The sequence below is a fragment of the Condylura cristata genome, unplaced genomic scaffold (genome assembly GCF_000260355.1).
Source record: "Condylura cristata isolate star-nosed mole 26May11 unplaced genomic scaffold, ConCri1.0 scaffold00015, whole genome shotgun sequence".
NCBI classification, from domain to species: domain Eukaryota; kingdom Metazoa; phylum Chordata; class Mammalia; order Eulipotyphla; family Talpidae; genus Condylura; species Condylura cristata.
In genome coordinates this window covers 30,357,795-30,379,617 of record NW_004567116.1, presented here as the reverse complement: position 1 = coordinate 30,379,617, position 21,823 = coordinate 30,357,795, and the positions used below count along the sequence as shown (strand labels likewise).

Below are 21,823 nucleotides of genomic sequence, written 5' to 3'. Positions count from 1 at the left end.
CAGTTACCTTGTACCCCCTGGGGCAAAACCTTCTGCTTCCTTTAATCTTTCCTCATATGACATAGTTTCCAGCCTCTTTACATCCTGGTCCCGCTCCCTGTGTATGTAGATAATTTTCCTTTGCCAAGTCTTCAGTGCAGACAATATTCCATGTTGTCATGACCAGTGCTGGGCAGCACTGTCACACCCACCTTGCTTTACACGTCAGACTCCTATGCATGAAGCCTGAGACAGCATTCATATATTTTGAAGCCACACCTCACTGAGGATTCTGAGTGAGCTCTGTCTGTCACTTAAGGCCCTTTAGTCTTGCTCTTATACACCTCCGTTTCAAACACCCTCACTTCTGCTCTGGTTTCAGCAGTGGGTTCCCCAATGAAGCACACCATATACCCCTGTTAGAGTCAGCCCATAGCTTCAGTGTCACATTTGGCTTATGTAATGGAGTTGATTCCTGTCCTCTCCTGGTTTTGTGTCATTTGGAAATATGATGCAAATCCTTGGGCTTTCATTCAGAGCACTGAAGCCTGGGCCCTGAGGAGAGCTTTGTCATCTTGATGGTAACTGATGTGGTAGGAAGGTTTTGAGGACAAGTAATTTGGCTAGAATTTGGTTCTGTCACCTGTTGTGTGACCTTGTGCCAGTTCGTTAAACTCTGGGTTTCGTTTTCTTCATTTGTAAAATAGGGTTGTAAGGATTAAGGAAGAAAATGCAGAGAAGGCATTTAGCACATAGTAGATGCTATATGAATGTTGATTCCCTCCACCCTTCCTTCAGGGGAACATAGATTCATTCATCAGCATCTATAGCTTATGGTTACTTAACCAATTATTAGTCCCATTCATTATACTAGAATTCAGGTCCATTTCTTCCTCTTGCCTACAAAATACTGTCAAGTGAATTGTTAATTCCCACTTGCATAGAGTGGTCTCCTCCTGAAAGCTGACAGAGACAAAGTATATAGCAACAAAATTCCACCTGCAAGTAAACAGGAAAAGTAATAAGCTACCAATGAAGTCACTTGATCTTTAAAAACAGTCAACATTCAGTTCACAAGCAGGTATTGAGCAACCACTCTGTGCCTGGCAATGAGCTAGGGATGGGCAACAGTATTACAGTGACTAAAATGCAGTGTCTGTTTACGGAGCAAGGCTGGCATTCTAGAATCATGGAGTAGTACTGGTCACAGAATTGAGTGGGGTGGTTCAGTTCTGTTTGTTCCTATTCAGACAGCAAACACTGATGGGGCGCTGCTAGCTGCCAGGTCGGTCCCCACACCCTCTCCTCCGTCCCATCCGTTAGGTGCTAGGGTGAAATGAGAACATCTAACAAAAGAAGGCGGCTCCTTCTTCGTATTCAGAGAGTTTTTACCTTCTAAAGTGTTGAGACTTACTGTGTTTAAGACCCTCAACTGCTCGAGTTGCCAAAATAAAAGATTTCTGTCTTTCCAGTACCTAAGTTGATCCTTGTTATGAAATGTGTTTGCTGTAACTATTTGTTTTCTTGTGTCACACTCCCTGAGCAGCTTTTTGCGATAGAGACCGTGGTGACTGCCACGAAGCCTGCCACACAGTAGGTGGTCCAAACCCGGCTGCGGGAAGATGATGGGGTGGGATGGGATCCTTCCGGGCTAGATTTTTCTCTTTTGAACGAGAATGACAGCTCCAGTGGGACGCCTGGAGGTCAGGGCGAAGGAAAGGAACATAAGAAATCTGGAGCTAGAAAAGACGTCTAGAAATACCAAGTACTTGTTCTCGGGTTTGGACTTTGGCAAGACAGGGCGTTTTACTAAGGGTCTTACACAAGACGTTCCTAAAATTGGTTTCCTAGATGGAGCTGGAGGAAGGGAATGAGGAACTGCAGCTTTTAGTCAGGGTGCCCCCGAAAGAAGGGGAAAGGAGTGGGGGTAAGAGGGACGAACCAGACGCAAGCCAGGGACCCAGAGAAGGCGGACATCCTAGGCTAGGAGTGCGGCGTTCGCACCCGCGGCGGCGGCAGCGAGCCGGAGACCGGAGGGGAAAGGGAGAGGGCAGGGGCGAGCAGACTAGGGAGAGAGCGAGCATTGGGCCTCTAATCCGGGCGTGCGCTTCAGTGAGCCAAGCTATTGGTGGCGGGAAAGTAGCAGGTAAAACGGCCCCCAGCGCCTTGCCATTGGTCAGCGGCCTCGGTAGCCGCCACACCAGTGGCCAGAGAGCCGCCGAGCTGCGTGCGGATTGGCCGGGGGTGACCGCCGAGACCAGCTCCCTTCGGGCTCTGGGATTGGCTGGCGACTAGAGGCAGGTATCCGGGCTCCGCGGCTCCTCCATTGGTGGGCGGGGAAGGGGGGTTGGGCACAGCGATTGGTGGGCGGGGGGCCGGGCCTGGGCCGGCGGGGAGCGGATTGGTCGGAAAGTAGGTTAGTGGTGCGACATTTAGGGAAGGCAGAAAGTAGGTCAGGGACGGAGGTGCCTGTTTACCCGCGCCGGACTCACCGCCGCCGCCGCTGAGGGATCCGAGTGGGGGCGCGGGCGCGGGCGCTCCCGGAGAGCCACGGTGAGTGTCGGGCTGGTGGTGGCATGAGGCGCGGCCCGGGGCATCCCGTCGGGGGCCGTTAGCAACTAGGCTGGAGCTGCGCCCCTGCCACCGCCCGGGGCGCAGCCCGGCCGCCGGGGAACCCTGCCCGACGTGCCCGCTGCCGGCCTTAAAGGGCCAGTGCCTGCTCCCTGCCCCCACCCGGGCTGCGGGGAGGCTGCGCCCCTTAAAGGCGCCGCGCCCGTCCGCCCCCATCCTCTCTCGCGGGGGCTGGCTCTGCGGGGTTGGGCGGGCAGAGGTGCCGCTAGCGCCCTTAAAGGGCCCGGGAAAGTGTCCACGGGAGTAGCCGCCTCCCCTCCGCGGGCTTCGCTACCTGCCGGGGTTTGGGGAGGGAGCCGCCAGCTACCTCTTAAAGGGGAAGCTCGGTCCTGTGCGAGCTCTGACCCGCCTGAGGGCTCGTCCTAGGCTGCGTCTCTGGCTGCTCTTGGGACCCCCGAAGGGACCATCCAAGGCGGCAGCATCTCAAGGGCGTTGGGCGAGCGATGCCGCTTCTGCTCTTCCTCCCCTTCGCCTACACTTCCTTTTCGGGAGCCCGAGGGGCTGGATGGGGGCGGGGATGGCGTCTCCGTCGGACACGGGGAGTCGGAGCTCGCCCGCCCCTTCGGCGGGGTAGCGGGGGCCGACGCTGCGGCCGGGAATCCTGGCCAGAGTTGGGGCCGACCTCAGCTTGCGAACTTTCGTCCGGCCCTGCGCCGTCTGGGTTTTGGGCAGCCCGGGTGGATTCCCAGTGGGTCTTCGAGCAGACGCGCGACGGCGCGGGGATGGCGCCCGGCGCTCAGGTGTGGACCCGCGGCGGACTCGAGCCCTGCGAAGGTCGTTGCGAGCTTGGCTTTGGCGCGGGGTTTGACACCTATCCGAGAAAAAAAGGATTCCCGCCCGCACTTGCTGGGTGTTGACAGCCTGGAGAGCACTCGTGTGCTCGGAGGAAGGAGTGGAAGAATAGAAATTAACGCCGACCTTGTGGGGCTCGTCTTAGCCACCCCGAGGGCTCCAGCGGCGGCTGCTACGGCGCTGGCAAGTGCCGGAGGGTGGGTGGGTTGGAAGGCTGGGGGCTGCTCCGAACGTTTGCTGTCCCGCGTCAAGTTTCTGCCGCCTGGAGGAATCCTCGACTGACATTCCCTATCCCCGCTTCTCCCTGGCCTTGGCCCTTTCCTGGCCTTTTGGCTTTGTTTTGGCGCTTCGGGGCTTAGGCTCTCTTCTCCCTGCTTTCGTCGCTACGCCTCGGCAAGGCATTATTAGCTAAGTTTTATCCCCAGCTTCCAGAAATTTGGCTTTTAAGAGAAGCAATTCTTGACGGTACCTGTGTTTCCAATATCTGATTTTTTTTTTTTTTTAAATCCATGAGATTTCCCGTTAGGTGCCTCTCATTTTCCACAAAACTTGCTTATCATTTGTCTTTCTGACATCTGCTGCTGTTCTCCCTTTAATCTATTTTTATATGACAACTATTATTTTAATTCTTCTGGTCCCATTGATATCAGGATCTGTCAATTTGGGTTGGAGTTTTTTAATTAATGTACTGGTTGAATCATGAGCTTAAAATAATCATTGCTGCTCCTGAGCAGTTTTGAATAATCTCATGTTCTCCATGCTTGCAAGACTTAAAAAAAATCACTGCTGTTGAATTTGATTCCATATTAATGAAACTCCAAAATATTTTTTAAGACAAAATTGAATCTTTCTATCCGTTCTCTTTTATTGAGCTAACTGTATTGATAAGTCTTTAAACACAGTTTGTTGAACATATTTAAAAGTCTTTATATTTTCCTGGGTAGGATCTGAAATTACCTGTATCATCTGACTCTCAAGCTGTAGAGGCATTTTGGTTTTGAATGTATATATAGCTAACTAGCAATCTAAAAGATATTAAAAATACTTATACAATTCCATTCTCTACAATATAGAACAAGAAGAGAGAAAAGAGCAAGTGCTATGGAAGAGCACTGGCCTGGGAGTTAGAGCAGCCTCTCTCCATCCCAGCCTTGGGTTTTCTTATTAGTGCCACATGGGGCAATTTCCTGAACCTTCCTGGGTGCTTTTTGCCTCAGACAGAAAGTAAGGCAAGCATTTGTGCTAGGTGATTTCAAAGGCTCCTCCTGCTCGAAATTTCTGTATGTATCTAAATACTTAATACATTTGAATTCAGAGTGATATTTACCTGCTAGAACCTCCAAAACATTTGAACTGAAGTCCTATTTTCATAGGAAACTTAAACAGATCAGCAGATGGTATTTTAAAGAATCCATTTCAAATGATTTATAAATTGATGACTATTCAAGAGTTTCTGCTTTTTGCCGAAGAGGTTTGCTTATCATAGGGAGGAAAAGGAAGTGGCCAAGCTTTCAGATTTATCCTTCCACAGCAAAATTTTGCATGCAATTTATATACTAAATGATGGACCTGCCCAGAGAAGTCCTATGTTAGTGAAAATGTGTAAGAGTATGTAAAAATCACTTAATATCTCTCTTTGGTATAAGGTTACTTGCCTTCCATGAACTTTCATCCACATTCTGTTAACCAACTCACACTGTAGGAGAAAGTCAATATTAAAAAAAACTTTCTTTCCCTTTATCATGTTACAATTAGAGGCAGTAATTTTAGTTATCATGTTAGGCAGTTGCAAGGAAGTAAAAAAAAAAAAACAAAAACAAAAAAACCTCTATATGTTGAGGTTTAGGAGTCCAGAAACATGAGCATCATGCTCTTCTCCACAGCTCATTTTCCCATTACCACTCTGTCACAACACCTGGACTTTCCCCAGACACCCACCCTGGTCCTCCTCCCTGTCTCTCAGCTGTCTCTTAGAATAAGACCTGCTCTGATCTAAGCTCCCTCAGTGTCACTCTCTTCCTGCTCAAAGTTCTGTTTCCCTCCCATTGTATCTTTTTCTCTTTCCAGTTCAGAAAATGCAGACTCCTCATTTTCCTCCTCTTGGGCCCTCAGTGTGGGCAAGAACCTAGAGTCTAGTAACAAAAGTACTTGGGATGGGGATCTGGGCTGCATGGTCTTGGACCAGTGCTTGACTCAAGTACAGGGACAGTGCTTCGCTCTTGGCATTCCTGGATCCTCCCCGTGGAACCTCACAGGGAGAGGATACCTGTAAAATGCCTGGCACACAGGAATTCCTCCCTTTGTGCTCTTTGTCCTCAGTCTCCTCACCAACTGTAGAAAAGCTGGTGACTTGATTTAAAAGAGGAAGGGTTGAGGGGGAAGAAGCAGACCTTCTCTGAGCCCTCTGTGCAGTGTGCAGCTTTCAGGTGTCAAACTTGGTGCCCCCATCTGTATGTCTCCTTCAACGCTCACACAACTTTGAACACTCATTTCCTCCATTCCCCCTCTGCTCTCTGACTCCTTTTTGCTACCCTTCTTCTCAAAGATCTCGAAGTTTTAAGTTTTGATTTCTAGGGATCCATTTCTTAGCTGGTCCTACAGAGGTGTCTGTGCCGGTCCGGTCTCCTCGCCTCACACTGTCTCCCTCCCTGGTGTCCCATTTCCAGTCCTGACCTGCCTCTCCTGCATCAGCTGCTAGCAACTTCCTTATAGGCATTAATAGTAGCCTGTAGCCAGCAATTTGGCCTTGGAGCTACAAGTAGCAAACTTCATGCCAACGTAGTCACAGAGCATCCTCATACCACCTAGTGCCTGGACGTCTTCACCCTGCAAACAGTCTTGAAGAGGCAGCTTGACTGGGTGGTTAAGAGCACAGATTTTGGAGCCAGATTTCATACCCTAATTGTTCTTCACTAGCTTTATGACTTGTGATCTAGTTGCCTTGCTCTCATCTGCAGACGGCGTCCTCATCTGCAAGGCTGGGGTCACTGTTGTCCTTACCTCACAGTTGCAGTATATGAAGCTCTTCATGGCACATAGTAAATACTCAGTTGTTCTTGGATGTCAGCTCTGTTGCTCCTTCTTGCCTCTCCACATCCAGCCCATTGTGTGTACCAGACCTGCTTGTATGCATAGGATTGTCCAGCTTGGTAGCAGATGGTCTGTCCCTGGACCAGCCCTTGGCCCTTTCCGTATTCCCAACTTCCATGTCCAAATCCTATTCTGCTTTAAGATTCAACTTCAGTGGTTGGCCATCCAGGAGCTGTTTCATCTTCTTTTTTTTTCCTTCCTCCCCAAACCTGGCAAAAAAAAAAAAAAAACCAAACAAACCATGATCTAGTTCTAATTTCCACAGACTCGGCTGCATTCTGTAATATGTTGGGCTGTCTCCCAGAACCTCTCACCTGCTTGTTCAGGCCATGCACTTGGGAGAAGCTCACCTTGGTTTCCCAAATGACAGCCTTAGGGAACCCTCAGGATTTGCCTGTCCAATCCCAACTAAAGATGTCAAGAAGAGGGGATCGGGTGGTGTAGACACTTGAGGATAAAGTAGGTGGAGGAATGGCAGGTAAAGGGCGACTCATGCGATAAAGGATGCAGCAGGGGCCATTCTGACAAGTTAGGAAGGAGGGTTTGAGTTGGAGATTTAATGTCAGGGAGAGAAGAGACTGGATAAGCTTTAGTCATCTTTGCTTCAGGGGAATGTTAAGTGCTGGCATATGATGGAAAATGACTTTTACATTAGTACATGCTGTCCTTTTAAATGGTATAAACTCATGTTTATCCAGCCTGGTTAAAAACGTGGATGGATGGTCTTTCTAATTTAACATTCTGGTTAATCCTCTACCCACCAGCTTTGTACATATATTGTGTAAAACATTTACTTGTATTTATACCTTTGATAACTGATTGAAAAGTGTGACCTCGGCAGATTAGCTTCTTTGAGACTATTTACCTTATTTGCAAAATAAGAATAATAAATGATGGTAATAGCAGCTAACATTTATTGAACACTCACTCTGTGCCAGCAAATATGTTAGTCACCTTATGTTACTAACTTGTTTCATACTGTAACAGCCCCATGTGGTAGGAAGGATATGGTTATCCTTATTTTAGAGATGAGGTAGATTTGTAAACTGCCACCGTCACTCAGGATTTCTGCATGGGAAATTCCAGAGATCACTCCCTGTGCATTGCAGAAGCCTAATGATGGACTCAGGGGTCAGACCTCTTGTGGAAGCGCCTAACACCATGTAGCCTCACAGTGTGTGGTAACCAGTGTTTAACATTGACAAATGTGGTACATACTTCCTTTAAGCAGGGCTCAAGTCCTCTGGTGGAACACGAGGGCTATGTGTTTGGTTATCATCTGCGTAGCAGTTACAAGGGTGAATGAGCATTTTTCTCACATCATTTTATACATTTCTGCCTCTCTTGTGGAATCCTTCTGTCCTTCTGCAGCATTGCTCTTACATGGACCCTAAGTGACTGAGCCAACTCTTTCCCAGGCAGCTGCTTGCGTGAGGTAAACCTCCAAACAAAATTCATTGCCCCTTACTCAGCTCTTGGCTGTCTGGAGAGCAGCTCCTTACTAGGGAGACCTTTTGAGAAGTCGTCTTTCTCCTGCTCCTTATCCTAAAGGCAGATGTCTGCATTCTTTGTGTGTGCGTATATACATTTTAAATGCCAGTTTCCCCCCAAATACATTTAGATAATAGGGGAAATAATTGTTTTGTGTCAAGAACCTGTTACATAAAAATGTATTATATAATGTTCAACTATATACTGCACAGTGAAATTAGATACCACTTTGTTTTCAAAGAATAAAATGATGATAAACACAGGCTATACCGAAGGTAATTATCTCAGACTTGGAAGACATGGAAGGACATGTCCTGCCCTTACAGTTACCATTTTGAACTTTGCTATCTTCTGTGAGTTCTCCGAGTGGAAGATGTTTGAGAAATTGACCCGAATCTGCCATGGAATGCTGTAGTGAGATGCACTGGAAAGTGCCTTGTGCATCATGTTAACTTGCTTTTCTGTCATGTCTAAACAGAGAAAAGAAGCTCTTTTTGCCTTCCTTGTACTTGGGCCAAGATGAACTTCTGAACAGTTTCCTGCTCTACCCTCTACTTCCCTCAGCTCTTCCTACACGATATGCTAGCTTTACTTTTAAGGAACAGCGCTGTGGCCTGTCTAGTCCTCCAGGCTCTCCAGAGTCAGCCCCAACCCCACTGCCAGACTGAGCCTGGTGCCTGAGCTTCAGTCTGCTTCTCCCCTCTGAGGCCACCCCAGCCCATGCCCGTTGTCTCCTGCTGGATGTCCGTATTCGTCACTTCCTTGACCTTAGAGCCTCTCCTCCTTGCCTCTAAGCCTGTTCTGGATCTCACGCCATTAGAAGACGCCTCTGATTCATGAACTCTCTTCCCTCATCCCACCCCCTTTACTTTGATTGCTAGGCATTCATTCAGAAACAGTACTTTCTATTTGGCAAATCATAATATCATATCTAATCGGGATGGCCAGTTGGCTCATGTTCTAATTGTTTCATGAATAATTGTCGTGTCCTCATTTCTCACTTTTGTTCTCATTTCTGCAGCTAGTGAAATGTGTTAGATGCCCACCATGTACCTATGTAACACTGTTACAGAGTCTGAAGAGATAGCAATGAGCAAAACAGAGTCCCAGCAGGAAGAGAGAAATAATAAATACTTACACATGTTAACTCCTGGTTGTGGTAGATGCTAGACAAACAATCAGATCAAGTAAGACAACAGGCATGGTATATGCTGAGAAGGAGATTGCTTTAACAGGGTCTTCTGGGGAGGCCTCTCTAAGGAGGTAACATTTGAACTTACTTGCAGGAAGGTCTGGGGGAAAGTTTCCCAGGAAGAGGAACAACAAGTGCTAAGGCCCTGAGGAAAGTGTAGGTAGGTTATCAGTGCCCTCACCCTAAGCCCAGTGTTAGAAAGATCTTGTACATACTTGCGTACAGAATTGGAGCATTTGCCCTGGGTTACATATTGTATAAATAGCAGGTTTACTCTACTCTGTTCTGAAGACTTTTAATAAGACTTCGTAATGCATATAAACAAATTAAGGGTTTGAAGAGTTTTCTCATAAATGTGCTTCTGGCATGTGTCACCAACATTATTGTTTTAATTATGTTTAGTGCAGAGCTCGAGACCTCAGAATTCTATTTCACATGTCCAGCCATCTTAAAAGCAGGTTTTGTTTCAAAAGTTCATTTGTAAGGCAGTTGTTAGAAACTTGGGATACATTTTTCTGTAGGAAAAAAGAAAAATCCAACCTAAAAGATGGTTTAGTTCCCAGGCCAGCCCATGAAAGCCATTTAGTGTTCACTGTAGTTGAAACCATACTACTTAATACTAAAGCATTTTCAGCATTAATTAAGCCTTCTGAAGCTGGACCCTCTCCCCTATGTAACATTTTAGGTCAGTTGCTGTTAACATGAGTGTTTGTAGGTCCTATTTGCCTTAGTCATGCTGCTTTCTATTTTGCTAGTCTAAGTTTTATGAAAGAAATGTTAACCTTTGTGCCTTTAAGATTTCATCTGTGTGTTATAAATGAGACAGTGGTGTGGAGAGTGGGAAAAACCTTGAACTGGGAGCTGGAAGAGGTCCTGGCTCCAATCTGGGCCTACCCACTGATTTGCTGAGTAACTTTGAGTTGATCTCATTGAACTTTGGATATCTAAGGTTCTTCTTGGTTATAAAATCCTGTTTTCTCACAACAGGAAAACATACATTTCATTGTTTAATAAATGTCCTCAAATGGCTGCCTCCAGTTTCTTTTTGAAGAAATAGGTGGTACACAGATAGTGTGAATGTGGCAGGTTCTACATAGAGTGCTCAGAAGTTCCACATTCACTATCAGTGTTGATTTTGATCTGCTATCTTTCTTGATGAGTTGAAAGCGATTTTGTTCTAGAACTTTTGGTCCAGATAAGATTCCTATGTTCTTGGCCAACTTATCTTCCATATAATTATGTAAATCGGTTTTTCTTTTTAACTCTTAGGGACAAAAATGGTGACTGTGTTTTGTTGCTTATGAAATATAAGTGCCCTTAGGGAATGAAATGCGTTTTCAGGAGAGAGCAGAGCTGAAAGAGTGTGGGATCAAAAACAATTTTAAATGTTAAATGCAAAGCTATTTTCAGTATCCTGCTGAAAGAAAAAGAAATTTTAAAAGGCTTTAGAGATAGAAGAGGTTTCTTCTCCAAAGGAGAAAAGAGTCTCAGATTTTGCAGTGGTGAAAACTCCTGATCCTTTAACTAACCACCACCCCTCTCTTCCTTCTTTCCCACCTCTGAGTTTTGTCTTTGGCATCATGTGCCACAATTTCCATTTGAGAAGTTTGATATTTAAACAACACTAGTGTCAGAGCTCAACTGGGACTTAGAGTGTTAGAGACATGAGCTCAGTGACATAGGGTACAGAGTGCTATGTTGTAAACTCCCCAGCAGATTCTAGAGTGAGGGGAACTTACTGGGAGTGACAGAGCACTTCTACATTTCTTTTGCTTACCTGTGAATGGTAATGGTGCCTTCCATTTTCCCCCTTCTTCCTTACTTTTAAGATTTTACAAGAAGTTTGTGCTAAAAGTTGTGGCTGTGGATTTTACTTTGAAGCTAAAGGATAGCAATATGCCTACCCTTCCTCCTTAAATGCTAGAATACGAGGAGTTCTGTCTATTTCGTTCTTTGCTGTATCCCCAGCAACTAAGACATTATCTGCGCAGTAGTCATTGAGTAGATATTTGTTGAGCAAGTGAATTCAGTTTGAGAAAAATGCGCTTTCCATCATTCCCTATGAGAGGCCCTTGGTATTACAAGGAATTTTGGAATTTAGATTACCATATCCTGTTGAAGTCTATATATGTTTTTATTCTTCAGGTTGGCCAGGTATCAATATCTTCTATTGATGATTAAGATTGAACTAACTGTGGCTGTCCTTGCCCTATTGATGTTCATCTTTATGGTACCTTTAATTGACTTCAAAGTACAGCAACTCAATAACTGACCCACTTGAACTAAAAGAAAACTCATTGCATGAATCTCTAGGCATAGTACTACAGGTGTCTTTATTCAGTCAACAGGAACCTAAAGGGTCATGTAACAGCACCATGCTAGACCCAAAGGAAGAACAGAAATAATTGTTATGGCCCAGAAGACTACAGTGTCATCTAGTGTAGAAGACAGCCAAGGACACATACAATGCCAGTGAAATTATCTAGACCATCTATAGTTACTACAGGAATTCAGATACTAGAGAGGTCTTTGTGAATTGTTGTGGTGTCAGGGAGGAGGCTTTGTGGAAGTGATGAGGTTTAATTCAGATACTTAAAGAAGAGTAGAGTTTATATCACAGACAAGGGTAACATCGGTATTTCCAGACAGTGGAATGATAGGAGATAGTACCCTCAAAAGCTCAAAGATAGGAATGGCCAGTTTTTATTCAGAGATACAGACTTGCCTAAAATGAAGGGATCTTAAATCATGGTGGGAATTTAAGTTTGGAAAATCACTCAAGATCTAAACCTAAAGTAAAACATGTCATTTCATATGACAATGATTTCTAACATATATGGAATGTTGTAATGTTCTTAGTATTTCATATGTATTATCTCACTTAATTCTACAAAACCTTTGGAGTGAGTACTATTTTTAGCACATTTCAGAGATGAAACAATTGAGTCATCTAGTAACCTGCTTAAGATCACAGAGCTTACAAGTTGGGGTTCCAGGCTTAACATGAGCCCTTGGAGGCTCTTGATCATTCATGTGGGATTTGGGTTTTAGAATCCTGAGCAGGAAGCAGATAAGGCTCTGTTTGGCACACAGTAAAGTGGCAAGTCAGTTTACCTAGTAAGGTAGACACTGGTCAGCAGGGAAAGCCATTGATGGTGATGATTGTAGTTTTAATAACATGAAATAACTTTCCCTAAAGCATTTGTCTAGTTTAAATAGTCCAGTCAGTGTAGAGAGAGACGAACTGCAGTAGAGACCTGATGGGAGGCTACAAACCGAATACAGATGTAGAGTGAGAGGCAGCCAGAGCTGGGAATTGATCATCAATTTCTTGACTGTTTTCAGTCACCCTTTAGATTTCTAGAGTACTGGGAACATCTGCCTGTGTCAGTGGCTTTCAGGTACAGTGGCACTGTACTGTGACTGAGATACCCTGATTAATGAGTTTTCTAGAAGCAAAAAACACTGTTATGGAAGTCAGATATTTAAAAACAAATATGTCTTATGGAAAGAACACTGGATTGGAAACCATATAACCTGCATTGTGGACTGCTTCCACTATTTCAGCACCCAATAGCCTAAGCGAAATCACTTATGTCTCAGACTTGGTGATTCCATATCTGTGGATAGGTGTAACAACTCTTGTCCAGCCTCTCACATGTGGTTCTATGCTACATGAAAGAATAGGGCTTTGAAAAAAAGTTGCTCCCTCATTATTTGTAGTGCCTTTGTAGTTTTAATAGGGAGGTGCCCTGGTCTTACAGGGTTTGCAGGAAGTAAGGAAATTCTCCCTCTAGGGTACAGTTAAGGATGTGGCGCTGTCCACCTCCTAGGTGCTGACAGGCCTCACTTTGCTGCTTAGGGTTGTATTTTTAAAATGATGGTGTATTTCACCCGTAGATATGGGGTTCTACAGCGTGAACAAGGGTGGAAGAGCTAGGTATAAATATTTAAGTTAATCTGTTCTCCTCTGCATATTCTTCTGATACTGATGGCAGCTGTGATCCAGAAAAACCAATGTCAAGATCTAGCCCACTGACCAGTTGGGCATTCTTGGATGTTTCACTTATCTGGGACTATTAAAGCAGAAATCCAGGAGAATCTTGACTAGTCTGGTGTTTAATAGATGAGTCTGTATACTGGGTAGGTAATATCTGGTTATGTGAAGTCTTGATAGAAGGGACCAAAGATCTGCCAAATCATTATTTTTGTTAGTATTCTATGGTAAATTTATTACCACTAATAACAATACTTATAATGATAAAGGTTAAATATATAAAAAATAAAACTACTGATGATGATAATAAAAACAATATCTATCATTGGGTATTTACTATCTGCCAAGAATTTTGCTGTCATTCCCACTTCCTAGTTAGGGAGAGTGAGTCCCAACAGTGCGTCAGATGATCCACAAAAAGCTGTGGTTGAAACCCAGGACAGTCTCATTCCAAGGCCTGCACACTTCATTCTGATGTCTGCCTTTTCCTGGCACTCTGAACTGCTTCTCCGCTCTGGCATTGAGGTCTCTGAAAGTACAGTGGGTCTTGGAAGGCATGTTTTGGTTGATAGACATGTCACCACATGGTGCCCTCAGCTCACTGCAACTCTTCCCCTCTTCACAGTCTGCACTGACATCTAACAGCCCTTGCCAGCTGCTCTGTCGCTCCTGAGCAAATGGATGCCCACGTGGAATGCAGCAGATTGACTAACTCTTGCCAGAAATACATGTGGGGGAATTTTAAAGAGAAATTTTTTAGAAAAAGAAAAAAAAAAGGAACAGCAAAAGAAATTGCTGTAGGTTGGTTTATCCAAAAGTGACCGGGTAGCTTGTGGTCTGCTCAGTTTTCATATTGATGCTCATTGAAATCTCCCCACAAAAGCCATTCCAAATATTACGAACTAATACCACATTTAACCCTCATCTGTTATTTAAAAAGCTGCCTGATATAGTCATCAGAACCCTATGAGAAGAGGGGCTAAAGAGATCTCTTTGAGGGGCTGGGAAAGAGCCTAGAAAGTTCCAGCAGTTGCTTCAGGGATTCAGTGTTACTCAGTCACAGAGCCAGGTCATCCACACTGCTTTCTTGCCTCTGAGTTGTACTCTCTTTCCAAGTTTCTCTATGCTTTCTATATTGCAGATTTTCTTAAAATGTTTTGATTTATTGCAGGCAGAAGTCAATCAGAATTATTAAAATAAAGCATCTTGTGCTATACACTGTTATTGAATCAGAATAAATTAAATTTCACATGATCTGGTTGTTGCATTGTGTGTAATTGATCTGTACCTAATTAGTATGGTGCAGAACACACACATATCTTTGATGTTATATTTTTGGAGCACTCACTCTTCTAGCTTGAAAAGTCCCAAGGCTTTAATAGATGATAAAATGTAGAGTTTAAACACTATCTGACCATAGAATTCTTGGTCAGGAACACAAGCTCCTATTATCACATTGTTTCCATGGAGGACTTAACCTTGGCTCACGTCATTTTAGTTCTTAGTTCCTTTTTAAGGAATGGGGTGAATTGATGTCAGAGAGAGGGCTGGTCATGCTTATCACTTAGATCACTCTCCCCAACATTACTCAGAGGCTGAATGGCTTTTCTGGGCCCTCTCAGTTCTTCCTGTGACCTGAGCATAAATCATTTTTTAAAATCCTGGTAACTTGAGTTTTAAGTTTTCCATGAAATAAATGTGAATAAAACACTTTCTTACATAGTTAGGAACATCTGCTTGAAAGTATTTAATTGGTAGCAAGAGGTTTTACTAGGAAAATGTAGAGCTGGTCTCACTCAAGCTGCTCACAAGTTCCCATATTATAGACATTCACAGACACGATGGCTGAAACCATGAAGAAGCTGATTCTGCTCTTATTACCAGTCCAAAATAGAGTGATCCAGACTTCCTGTCCTCAATATGTGGTTTCTGCTCAGTTGGTAAAAGTAGAAGTTTCCATTTTACAATCTCCCAGTGGAAAGAATTGAGGAAGGGGACTCACATACATTCTTTAAAGGGGTAAGACCGGAAACTAATACTCTCTTTTATCCCATGTGACTGCATGTAGCTACAAAGGAAGCCAGGGATTATCAAGACTCCAAAGACCCAGGCTTGAGCCCAATCTTTACACTTAATAATCTGGAGCAAAATATTCCAATAAATGTTCGCTTTATTATCTAGAATATGTGAATGATGATCTTTTCTGTCTCCTGGCTTAGATAGGATGCTGGCTGGGGAAGTATTCTGCAAACTGTGGCTGCATGAAAATAGGCAGTTACTTTGTGTCCCCAGCACCTAGCCCAGGGGCTTGGACACTTTTGTTAAGTGATGTTGAGTGAAGTATTATGGGAGTGTGAGAGGTGGGGAAAATGCATTGCACTGAGGAAATCTCAGTCTTCGGCAGTCATCTCTGCTAGCATGGAAGACTTTCTCATCTAAAACCAGGAATCCCACCAAGCTACAAGGTAACTCCTGACCAGGTAGTACAAGGCATATAATATGTCCTTAGCCAAGGCCATTTGCAGGCTCCACTGTTCATTGATAATACAATAAAGCTCAAGATAAGACTTTCATATGGGTGCTATAGTCCATTAATGTGAACTGATCATTTCTAAGTGATTTGATTGAAACCTTCCCAAGGCCACTAAAACTTGATTTCTTCCTTCAAAATAATGAAATGCAGTTACAAGATTCTTTTGTTCACTTGAAAACAATATGTGACTCATTTAAAACATCACATACTTGGCCCTCCCTGGTGGCGCAGCGGGTTAAAGCACTGCACTGAGAAGCTAAAGCCACTTCCGTTTGAGTTCGATCCCCGCCTGCCCTGGAGGAGACCACATGGCGTGGCAGACCTCTCCTGACCCGCCCGCTGCTCCCCTCAGCAGTGTACTTCATCGATCTGCCTATTCTGCTCCCCGTTCTGTCTCTGGTGACGCCTCTCACTGCCCCTGAGCCTCTGGCCTGTACCCCAGTTCTGAATGTACAAATAAATAAATCTTTAAAAAACAAACAAAACATCACATACTTACTGAAAATATGATACGAGATTTAAGGAGATACACAGATGAGCTCCCTGTTTCTAGCTTCTGGGCCATTTCTGTCCAAGCATTTTTATTTTATTTATTTTGCTAGGGAAATGTGGACTCAATGGGATAATCAGTTTGTTTTCACTTCACAGAGGGCTTTATTTTTTTATTCCTTTTGTGATTTGTTAACTCTAAGGTGGACTTCAGAAGAGTATTTTAAATGGAGTTGATTAGGAAAAAAAAGAGGGGGATTAAAACTATATTCACAGTATGCTCTTGGTTCTGTTAAAATTTCACATACAAAAGGGGTGAAATGTACCTGGGTCTCATACTGTGGAACCAAAGGTGACTTTTTTTTTTCTCATCTGCTTCTCTGTGGGTTCTTCTCCTCTTAACAATGAGCATGTATTGCTATTATTGTCATAAAAACCATTTAGAAGTTAGTACCACAAATTAATACTCTCTAGCCAAACCAGGATTCTTTATTTCTGGCAGCCTAGTCTAGATTTTAAATTTATATTAACTGAGATCTATCCAGATTATGTTCTGATTGAGGCATTAAGGAACTAACTGTTTTGAGGAGGATGTTTTGCTCCTGAAAGACAACATAGAAAGCTATAGGCTTTTAATGTGTTAGGGAAGATGTTCTGAATAACTCATCCTGGACTTCGACTAGCTTTTATTACTGCCACTTAAGGAAATGATTTTGCAGGTTTCCCTCACTGTGTGACAGTTTCTTCCTTTATACGTGTGTGTCCCTCAGGTAGCTGACTTTCTCAGCCTGGGATTGGTGACCCTGTTCTTTGTTCTCTCAGTCTCCTTCCACTGCTTGTGTTCTCTGTATCACCTACACCTGTTCGTGGTTTTAATTTGTAGTTTCTCCTCTGTCACATTTTTATAGATCGAAAAGAGCTAATGTTTTCCTTGATCTTTAGAAGTCTTCCTTTTCTCCTTGTCCTTGCTCAGTGAGCAGTCTGGTTATGATCCTAGGATGGGTGGTAAGGGTGGGGCTGCTGAGCTGGCTGCAGAACCTCGTGGAAGGTGCTAGACCAGCCATTAAGCTTGTGGCCTCCACCTGACAGGGCTCTTGGCGATGAGTCCGTGAGCCGTGTCTCATCTGTAGAGCACCTGCATGTGGTGGCTGCTGTTGAGAGGCATGTTGGGACATAGGAGTGAATCAGGCCCACCAGCATCGACCTCCACTCACATGAGGCTTTCGTTCCAGGCTAGGGAAAGAGTTCTCAGGGCATTCGCAGAGAAGGCAACTCCAGAGTGTAAGAATGGCTCAAGACGTGGTTGCACATGCTAATTTGCAGTGAAGCAAGAGGCCAAGAGTTGGCATGTTTCCAGTTCCTGGCTCCTTCCATGCCCCAGTGCTTTTTGGTGGTGGAAGGAATGAGACTGAGGAGCTTTTTTGCTGAAGCTGAGCCCCTTCTCCCATTCCATCAGCCTGGGCCGGCCTAGGGCCTGCAGGTGGCCAGAAGAAAAGCTGAGGGCAGGAGCGAGGAACTGGTTCCTTGGTCAAGCCTTCTGCCCATCTCCGGAAGGCACTGGGGGTACCTTGTCTCTTCTGAAGAGCAATGAGCCAGTTTGCAGGTGGTCCAGATCTGTACATGCTGCAGCTTGTCCTGAGGGGAAAACTTGCATTTTCTCCTTTCTTAATTTTTAATGAGGTGCTAACCCTCAGTGTCCCTTCAGGAAGGTATTGGACTGTTATCTTCTTCAGAGAACTGGTTTTAACTAGACCCTCTCTGAACCCTATCGCAGAGCTGCCTCGAACCTTTTCCTGGTGGCTCTGAGAGTCTGTCTTGTTGTTAGATATTTTACTGTGCACTTGCCCTTTCTGAAAGTCTTTTTCTATTACTGTGTGAGTTTTGACTCTCCAGAAAAGCTTGAAGTTGGGCAAATCTAAGTTGATTCAACTGAACATCCTTGCGGAGTCTTATTTTGTATTATACTTCTGTCAGGACTGGGCTACTGGCCTTGCTCTTTGTATCCCTTCTTTCTGAAAACCAGGCCAAACAGGACTGTCACCCCATGGAGACTCAGCCTTTCCTCCTACAGATGTTAATGACTGTGCTTTCTGGCCCTTTTCCTCCCATCTTCCTTTGCAGAGACCAAAGCTTTTGAAGCTTGTCTCACATAGGTTTGATACCTTATGGGAAACTTCAAGTGACTGCCTCCTGAGGGGTCCAGATATGGACTCACTTGCTTCCAGAGCTTCCTCACTCCTTTTCCACCCACAGCTGTGACTTTTAGGTAGAGAACATCATTTATGCAATGATCATTCAACACCTTACCAGGACCTACCAGGGAAACTCTGTTACTAAACTCAGTTTTCTTGGGTGGGAGGAGCTAATTACTATTCTCTTTCTCTCTTTGTTTGTATTGTTAGATTCCTTTAAAAGTATCTGTTTATATGTGTTTATGTAGCTCCCTTCACCATGCACAACAAGGGCTTTGGAATGAGTGTGGCCCTGGATGTGGCCTGGGGGTGGTGGTGATCTTTTGAGAAGTACACCCCTTTGTTCCAGATAGGCCCATTCGCCAAGCTTATGTGAGTTTCCTTTCTGCTTCAGTTTTGACATTTTCCCCAATTTCTGTGAAAATATGAGGGTCCACTATATTCACAGTCCAGAGAAGAAAGCAGACATTAGCTCCACCTCTTGAATTCATAGACTGGTGAGAAGGCTTTTCAGTGCCTGTGGCTCTTCACTCTTTAGTTGCACCTGAGAGTGCTGTCAGGAGCTCTAGGGACTCAGAGGACCAAAGGACTTGTTTGGAGTGCACCTGTTAAGAGTTATCACAGCCCAGTCATAGCTGCGATCTCCAGATAAAGGACATCAAGTTTACTCCTCAGTAAGCAATTTTATGAAATACTACTTAACTCAGAAGTTGCCCCTTTGGTGATCTGAATGACTTCTCTCTGCCTGCCTGTGTTTCAGCTGGCTAATATAGTGACCTGGCCTTGGTCTGATAGCCACATCTGGTTGGCAGTCACCACTCAGATTGGGGTTGCCTCCTTCCACCAAGGTGGGAAGCAAGAAGCAGTTTTGAGACAGGACAGGTCTGGAAGAGGCTATGGAATGAGGGAGTCATCTATTCATTTAGCATCAGTTGAGGAGCTACTGTGCACCTGGCAAGACGGAAAGCCACTACAGTGTTGAGAGCAGGAAAATAATATCTGATTTATATTTGTCAAGGGTTCTTCTGGCTGCCTGTGGACTGAAGTGGGGAGGATAACTGTGGAGCAGAGAAATGTCAGGAGGCAGTTCTTTTGGCCCAGGCATGGCTTGCTGGTGGGCATCCTTGTGAGAGTGGACAGGATGCAGACGGACCTTCCCGTCGCTCCCTGCCATTTGAGCCTGCCCATCCGCAAGTGTGCTAGACTCTGCCAAGTTCCTGCTCTGTGACCTGTGATGCTCATCTTATCTGGAATGTTCTCTTCCCATCTCCCAACCCTGGATATTCTTACTGCCTACCTGAATGGCCTTGGGCAGGTTATCAGATCTTTCTTGAGCCGCAGTCTGTCCACAAAAGAGTGGCTACTGAGCCTACCCCGTGCAGTTGTGAAGATGATACGGGATGCAGCTGAGCATGATCATTGCAGTCACTGCAGCAGCAGCCTCCTCTTCCAGCCTGTCCTCTGACCAGTGACCCCATGGAAGTCACTTCTCTGACCGAGAACATTCTTGTGAGGACCTAACAATCTTAGAGAAAAAGCCAAATCCTTCACATGGCCCAAGAGTATTTCTACTGTACCCCCAGTATTTCTCTGACCTCACCTCCCATCCCAGGGCCTGGTATGTAGTTGAGCAGTAGTGCTCTGTGTGCCCATGAGTGGCACCCTGAGCTACGCGGCAGGCATAGCTCATAACACGGTTAGGCGGGTTCACGCTGTTCTGCCTGCACCTCTAGCTCCATTCCAGCCACACTAGAATCCTCGAGGCTCTTCAGACACACCAGGCCTGCTCTTCTGTCCTTCCCACTGACTGCTCCCTCTGCCTCGGACGCTCTGCCCCCAGATAGCTGTAGGATGGTGCATGCACCCTCTTCTCGTCTTTTCTCAAATGTCACCCTGCTTAAAGTTGTACCACCCACCCCACTGCCACCCAGGGTTCCCCTCTTTCCCTTTTCTGCTGTATTTTTCCTTTACTCGCGTATCACCTTCTGATGTACTTTATATTTTATTAATTTAGTTTATGGTTTATCTTTTCATGATAGAATGTCAGGTCTGAGGACAGAGTAGCGTTTATTTTGTTCACTGCTTTATCCTCAGCACATAGTAGGGGCTCGGAAATGAAGGGCTGGATGAGTTTGCCATGGAGCAAGTCTAAGTATGTGATACAGTGCCTAGCACATGGTAAGTACACAATAAAAGACTTTCATTGCTTTTATTGTTAATTACCCGCAGGGACCAGCTCAAATTTGGTTTTCTCTGAGCCCATCCCCAGCTTCTCGGGGTGAGTGGCTCGTGGGCAAGTCTGCTTCTTGCTGCTCTTCCTTCTGCACCTTCTCTCCTTTGCCTTCTCTCTTTTTGTGGCGTTCATCACATCACATTAGTGGGGTTTCATCTCACTCTTTTCCTTACTTGAGTCTGATTTCTGGGGGGGAGAGGGCAAAGGCTGACTTGCTCAGAGTTGTGTCATTCAGCGTCCCACACTGACCTGTTGGCATGTAGTATGAGCTCAGGAAGTTTGTTGCGGGCAGCTGCGAATGTGGGAAGAGCTTTTGGATCCGTGGAAATGCTGGCCCGGTGTCCTCCCCCATCATCACTCTGAATGTTGCGCCTCCCTCTGGGAGAACTTGGCAACCAGTTACATGATGAAATTTCCAGAGGTATGTTAACAGCAAATCTGGGGGAGAGGAAAGCTTGCTGTGCACAGCCTTCTGTATGACAGCATCTGGGTGACCTGTTTGTACCACATGCGAGAGCCTTCCCCTAAGGCTCTTCAGACCCTGAGGAATTGCCTCAATTCATTGCAGCCCACAATACCAATGTGTTTGGAGGAGAAAGGGAAGTGGGGAGGGAAGCAGATAAAGGGGGGAAAGAGGTTGAGGAGAGGGTATAGAGCTTGGCTGTTCTGCAACTGTCCCAGGCCACGTAGGTTCACTATTGGTTCAGACAGTTTAAAAGAGAACCTTGGAGCCTTGCTATCATCCCCAGAGTTTTTTTGATAGTACACAAGGGAAGCAAGACAGCAGCTTGGGCCCTGTGAATCTCGGTACTCTCTTTCCTCTGGGCTTTCTCTGGTAGCCTCTTGTGGGTTCTTCCTCTCACAGCCATAGCTTGCCCTCTCATAGCCATTTTCCTGTGCACATTCTCTGAGTGACACCTCCCTGGTAGCGTCAGCCTCCAGGCCCAGGTGCACCCACTTATGCATGCCCGCACCGTCCTCCAGGTGTCTTATCAGGCATGCGTGCTGTGTGCCCATGCTCCCAACTATTCAAAGCCACAGGTGATCGCCACGGAGGCCAGCTGCCTCCCTTCTTCACTCATTCAGTGGTGGCTTCTAGAGGAGACCTGGAGCAGGCGAGCAGCCCCTGTCCAATTTGGGGAGAGTGAATGACGTGGGAAGTACAGTTAAGTAAGTGGGTGGGCCGTGACCTTAAATGCCAGAG

At 45.3% G+C, this 21,823-nt stretch overlaps 1 protein-coding gene across 2 annotated transcripts in view; it reads left to right on the top strand.

The window, feature by feature from the left end:
• The first annotated feature begins 2,419 nt into the window (after nt 1-2,419).
• The window catches only part of ARNTL (aryl hydrocarbon receptor nuclear translocator-like), a 92,529-nt gene continuing 73,125 nt past the window's right edge, over nt 2,420-21,823 (top strand). For both annotated transcript variants that reach the window (XM_012725611.1, XM_012725610.1), the window contains exon 1: nt 2,420-2,532. The gene's annotated coding sequence lies outside the window, so the exon portion shown is untranslated. The remainder of the gene's footprint in view (nt 2,533-21,823) is intronic.